This window comes from Arachis ipaensis, chromosome B06 (genome assembly GCF_000816755.2).
Source record: "Arachis ipaensis cultivar K30076 chromosome B06, Araip1.1, whole genome shotgun sequence".
In the NCBI taxonomy this organism is placed as follows: Eukaryota; Viridiplantae; Streptophyta; class Magnoliopsida; order Fabales; family Fabaceae; genus Arachis; species Arachis ipaensis.
The window spans coordinates 18,077,234-18,083,967 of NC_029790.2; the positions used below are offsets into that span (position 1 = coordinate 18,077,234).

Here is a 6,734-nt window from a genome sequence, read left to right on the forward strand (position 1 = left end):
CCTCAATAGCCACGTGTCTGGATCTGACTCCCGCCGTAATTGTCAAATTTAACCAAAGGCTGTCTAAATAGATAAAGCAGAATCAATGCTTGCCCTGTTGACCACAACATCGCATTTTCCTTTGTACAAGTTAATAAATCAATATTGCTTTCCAATTGTCAGATGGATTGAATACAGTATACAAGAACAATGTGACAAATTACAAAAAGTGAATCCAGTTCATGGCTGATAAACTTTCCCCTTATTATTATTGTACAACACAACTATATAAACTACATTGAATTTGTGAAAAATAATTAAAAGAATTGCAAAATCGTAGAGGGTATTATTTCCTCCAAGGTAACTGCAATTGCTCCACATGCATGCACAAACAATCTGAAGTTAGTTCATAAACTTTCTACAATTGGGGGCTCCACATCGGCAGGGAACTTTGAGTTCATTCCTCTCATCTGGATCGAACAAGTAATCATACCTGTTTCAACATTCAGAGTTATAAAAAGAAAGAGTAAGAAAATAGCTGTAATTCATTCCGCACATTCAACAAAACAAACCGCACGTTAATTCTTCACCCGCAGAAAGATCGGTCTTGGCAATAAGAACAATCCGACTCTCTTGATCATTCAGACTCATTATCCTTGCATAGCAGTTCGGGTTGCACTGTATAATTCACATATAATACCCCACTAAACATAAGTTTTCATTGTTTCTTCTCTCTGTTGGCATCACAAGAATGTACAAGTAACTTACAGAATGGTTTATCAAACGTGCAATATTGCCCTTTTCAGTTGCGTCGATTACCACGTCCTCACTAATCTTGAACAGCTGCATATTTTCATTTCAGTTAAAATCAATCATTTAAATAACTAAGGCAAAAATTAGAAATGAACAACATATAAAGATATATCTTAGAAGGAGAAGAAAACTCACATAACAATCTTTGCCTTCTAAACGATACTTAGCTTCCCTCAGATCAGCAACACTGCGCCTAACATGCTCGCCACGGTACTCAACAACCTGAAAAAACACGTATAAAGAATGTTAGAGAAGAAACTTCGTGTAAACATATGTTATGCACTTAAATGGAGAGGCCCTATTTCTCCTGATAATTACCATTTCTCCTTCTTGTAATTCTCTTCGAGCAAAGAGGCCCCATCCATGGACACCCGATTTTCCTAAGCAAACTCTACTGCTTTCAGTTTTCTGAAACCACAAAGCATTCAAAAATCACAAGATAAGGCTCTGAAGTATGAATTAATAATTAGGATAAGGAAAAGTAGCTTGAACCCTAGCAAACGGAGAGGTTAACTAACCTGTAAATGGTGAAGACGTTCTTTTAGAGAAGAAAATGCTTCAGCATCCTATCATCCAAGAAGTTCAGACTTCAGATTTTCATTTTGCTCAAAATAAAAAGAAAGAAAGCTAGCACATTTTTAAATTTCAAGAGCAACCAATCTAATATGCTTGCAGATTACCTCGTTGCTGGCCAGTTTAGCTATAGCATCTAAAGAATGGAGATTTGGACCCCCAAGCAAGTGCATTACTGGGACAGTATTGCTCTGCCAATATCAAATAAATTATATAATGTAAAAAATATTGCATTACTTTTATGTATTATTTAGATAAGATGAATGGCATGCAAGACAATATTTATCATTAGATGTTAGTATTATGATAAGTCAAACATTATGTTCTGAATCATTACCTTCTTGGAAGACCTTACGTAGACACGACACCTGGCAGCAGAGAGTGGCTCAACCTCATAACTATGAGATTTTGAGGAATCAACAAGGAGTTCAATATTGTTGGATGAGGAAACGAGATTTGATCCCTTATAGCATCCCTCCTTATTTTGAGAGAATACTCCCTCATCTGTATGTACAACTAGTACTGCCTCTGGCTTTGGCACCCTGCAACAAAATCAAGGTAAAAAGCATTAGTATTTCAAAAACGAAAACTACATGTAGTAACAAATACTATGTGTAATTTAGTGGATAAATCTCAAACCTGTGAAATTTACAATAAATTAGCTTCTGTGTTTTTTGTTTTCCATTCTTCTCAACAGAATGCAACTGTCAATTTTAACAACATCAAGTTATTAACATATAGTATAATTCCATATCCCATTCTTGACAAATAAAAGAACCCTGAAACCTACTTCCATGCTATATCCCATTCTTGAGGCACACATAACATGAAAATATGTTGCACACTTGCAACAATTTGTACACGAACCATGACTTTGTTTACATATCACGCAAGTCTGCATCCAAAGAAGACAACAAGCACTTCAGTACTGAAAGTCTGATACTAAGAGCACGGAAAAATAAGAGAGTAAAATAATTCAGAAACCAAGCACATGTTACGTGAACCCACAACATGTCCACATCGGTTGGCTTAAGAGCACCACCTGCAGAATGTTTCCAACAATATCATAAAAGCTTATTAGCGTTGGATGGCGAAGTTGATCATCACATATAAAATTTGCAAAGCAAAAATCTCATTATGGACACAATTTAAGACTTCATACACAATCATAATGAATATTACATGAAGCTTATAAGACAAAATGGAGAGCATCTCTTGGTGAATTTCAAATAGGAATGAAAATTGTCTGATTTTGGAAAGAAGAAAATGAAATGGTAATTGACATGCCTTTAACTGGACAGAGGCAACACTCTCTCTCAATGTCAGGAGTTTCACAGACTCTACAAACCCAAGAAGTAAAATCCTTAACATTCTTTGCCCCGTAGCATTCTTGATGGACAGCAATTTGACACCTGCACAATGAACACGTGAACAGAATAATTCAGTTTTCTTCCCTTCAATTCTCCTAAGTAAGAAAACAATCATGACAGTGCTGGTAAAGAATATCAACTATGATGAAAACACCTGTTACAGATAATAATTTTGTTGTCATCCCAGTCTTCAACCCATCTACAAATGGCACATCTTTCTGTAGTCCATTTTGCATAAACTGGCTCGTACTGCTCTGTGAAAATAAGGTAAAGTGAAGTAAATTTTTGTCTTTATTAAAGGCAATATACATGACCGTAACTAACCATGACACTTGAAGGCTTCATTATACAGAAGTCCGCATGAAATAAACATTTACCTTGCAAGAAGGAAATCAACTGCTGCTGATCCAGGCGAGCTCCAGCTCGTGAATTGTGTTTGGTGATCTGAAAAAACATTAAATGTCAACCACAAAAAAAAAAAAACCCAAAAAAAAGTAGCAAAACTGGTACAAACCCATTTTATTAGCGGTAGCATTGTGCTTTCCACTTTCACAGTATGTTTCCATTTTTTGGCTTTGCATCCTGAATGTCGTTCCCATTCAGGAAGATTATACTTTCTTGTACCGCAAGAGCTGCACTTGCACATAACCCTGCAATAAAAAACAATAACATGAAATTCAATGAAATTTGGAAGTCGCTTAGATTAGCTAAGATAAAAAACTGCTGGGGGCTTACAAATGAAGCTTTGGAAGGTAAATTCCTTTCATGTCATTGCATACCACCGCTAGCTCTTCAGGTATTTCAGGTTTTTTGCTACTCTCTGTTGATCTGTCCCAAATAACATTATTCCTAAAACACTGAATGACCATAAACAAATGGGTGAAGGGAGCAACAAATAATAATTACATACTTTACTTTTGACTTGTAGATTTGAGGTGATGTTAATTTATAATTGAACTTTCCCTTGCAGTCTGGGCAATAGTAATCCATATTTTCCAAATCCTGCATCCAGAAATCAATCATTTTATCTTCCAAATATTTGTGAACTAGGGAGTTGGGAAACCAACCAACCCGCAAGACAGAGGTGAAAGAGACAAAAGGCGCTAAGTTAACCATGATATGATACCTTGAGAAGTTTGCTGGAAATTTTGTCACATTCAGCATGCACCCAAACATTACAACCATCACAGCATACCTAATTGTCAAAATTTGGATTAATTATTGAAAATAAAATACTCTAATTCAAACAGAAGCAAAATTAGAAGGCAGATAATCTCACCCAATTCCCACCATCCGAGTGGTGCCAAATCTTCTTGCAAATGCCGCAATATTGTTTTGATTTTTGTAACTGTGAGGAGACAACCAAAAACATTGAAAATTAGTTGGCTGTCATAAATTAATATAGTCAAGAAAGTAAAAACATGTCAAATGAGCGAACGGAAAAACCTTATCACAGTGTTTACAATAAGGTAGAGGTGAATCCTTCATCTTCTTCTTGGGTTTAACCCGCAACATCAAACCGCACCCAGCACAGGATATCGCATCCTACAGAAACAGAACTACTAAGATTGATTTTGACTAATGCAGGGTAGACTCAGTCATCAATTATCACAATACTACTAAATGAAGCTTTGAAACATGGTCTCATAATTAGTCATGGAGATATGCAGCACAAAATGGAAGAAATGAATATCACCTGGCATTGGCTGTAATGGTCTTGCTCAGCATTGGAACCTGCACCTTTCATATGCTCGCCAATTTGCTCGGGTAGCAATTGTGTGTCCAGAATTCCATCTTCCGCCAACATGGCCTCCTCCATAGCCATTTGAAACTCACTTGTCTTGCTCTTGTACAACTGAGTCTGCCCCTGGAATCTAAATGCAGACAAATTTCAATGAGTAAATGGCGAATGTTTTTTACAAGAAACGAACTGCATCCAAATCCAACAATGGTTAACAAACACCAACACACCTATCCATGAACTCCAAGAAGGGGAATAACATTCCCTGCTTCGCCCATGCATAATCCTATACACATGACAATTGCTTTAGATCCGAAGGACTCAAATTCAGAATCACAGAGTAAGACACTAGGGAGAAACATTACCCGCTGCTTTCCGCTTTTGGAATAGCCAAAGAACATAACGCAAATCGCGCCGGGAATGCAGCGGCTGAGGACGGATTTGGGAGCTTGCAAGAGAGGATCAATAACGAGAGCAGGCCAAGGCGGGTAGCTCTTGCCGCATTTTGCCCAAACTATGTCACCCAACACAAATTCGTCGAGCTTGTACACGTCCTTCCTCTTTCTGCAGTTAATCTCAGTTTTGAGGAGAGTAGAACGGATTCCGTTAACGCTTGTTTTAACCGTCTTAACTGAATTGAGACAGTGGTGGTAGTCCGAATCACAGTGATGTGTCCAGGTGTCAAGAACAGAATCGCTGAACCTGGAGGGAAGAATCCTAGTGCGGCGTGGGGGTGAGCGCACTGGATCATGATTGAGCTCAGCAGGTGGCGTTGGAGTGGGTTGAGTGTAAACTTGATCGAGCTTGCGCTTCTTGGATTCTGCTAGCTTACTACAGCATTTGAGGGTATGGATTCCGGTTTTCAAATTGCGCTTTATTATCATCTTTGTTCAACCTTCAATTTGGAGAGAGAGAGAGAGAGAGAGAGAGATGTACAAAGAATGAATTAAAGGAAGGGAGGTTGACGAGTTTGGAAAGACGAAGACTCCAGTCCGATCTAATCCCAATTTTTGAGGAGACCGCCATTTGTAAATATTTTTGGCGCCACTTACAATCGGTATTCTCTCCCCCAATGCACTACTACACTTTACACCACCACGCTTTTCTTCTTTTTGTATTTTTCTCTTTCTCATTATTAATTACTAATTAAGGTATTTTTTTCTTAAAAAAAAACGGCGTCACCAGTTTCTGAATTCTGATTGCTATGACATTTGATGTGTTATCTGTTACCAGAAATATCAAATACAATAAATTATAAACTTCTGTGCCCAAATGATTTAACCAACCAAGTTATTATAACTTAATTCCCATTATCTCTAACAACCTTTTGACTTGATGCATGATTATATATAACTCTCTTTTCTACGTAGATTTCGTTTTTTCTTTTTATTATTGCAGTATTTTCTACATTTTTTGTGTTTTTTTCGTTCTTTGCATTCTCTTCGTTCACGATCAATGTTCTTTGATTTGATTTGAATATTTAGATTAATTTTTTTTTAAAACAAGCTGTGAAATCAAATTTAAACAGATATTTTGTTTTCAAAGAGAATGAATTATGCAAGTTTATACTGTCAGTTGAACTAGGGCGAATTGGATTATTGTTTTGAAACGAATCAAGTGGATGAGGTTTTGTTCAAAGCTCGTTAATGTAGTTTATTAATTTTTGATACTCCTATAGTTAAATAATTTTGTTTTTGGTCGAGAAAATTGGCGTTCATGGTTGAAAGTTTGAATTTGAATGTAATGTATAATTTTGAATTTTTTTTTCATTGAATTTGTTTTTGTTCCTAGTTTCGGTACATTTGAAAAAATATTTTGGTTTAATCAAAAACAGTTTTTTTTTTAGTCACAAAAAAAAAATCAAAAACAGTTTTCGGTGTTTTTTTAATTTCTCTATGATATTGACAAGCAGTTTGTGCCAAACAATTTGGATGACTTTTAACACACTTAAAAAATAAGCTATGCTGCTTTTTCTTCTCCTCCTTTTTCCTCATTTTTTTCTTTCATTATTGTTATTGTCATCGTCATTGTCTTTTTTTTATATGTATAACAGTTCAAATAATCCATAATGTATCGAAATTCTTTAATGATGACGATATACAAATAAACTCAGTTTAAAACAAGTTCAACCTAAAAGTACATCTTATTTAAATTCAGAATGTACCACAATTACTTAGTAATAACGACATACAAACAAACTCAATTTAAAACAAATTCAGATAAAAAGTACACCTTATTTAAATCTAGAATGCACCAAA

The 6,734-nt window shown here is 35.9% G+C and overlaps 1 pseudogene; it reads right to left on the bottom strand.

Annotated features, from left to right (window-relative positions):
• LOC107647972 lies at window positions 135-5,558 on the bottom strand (annotated as a pseudogene).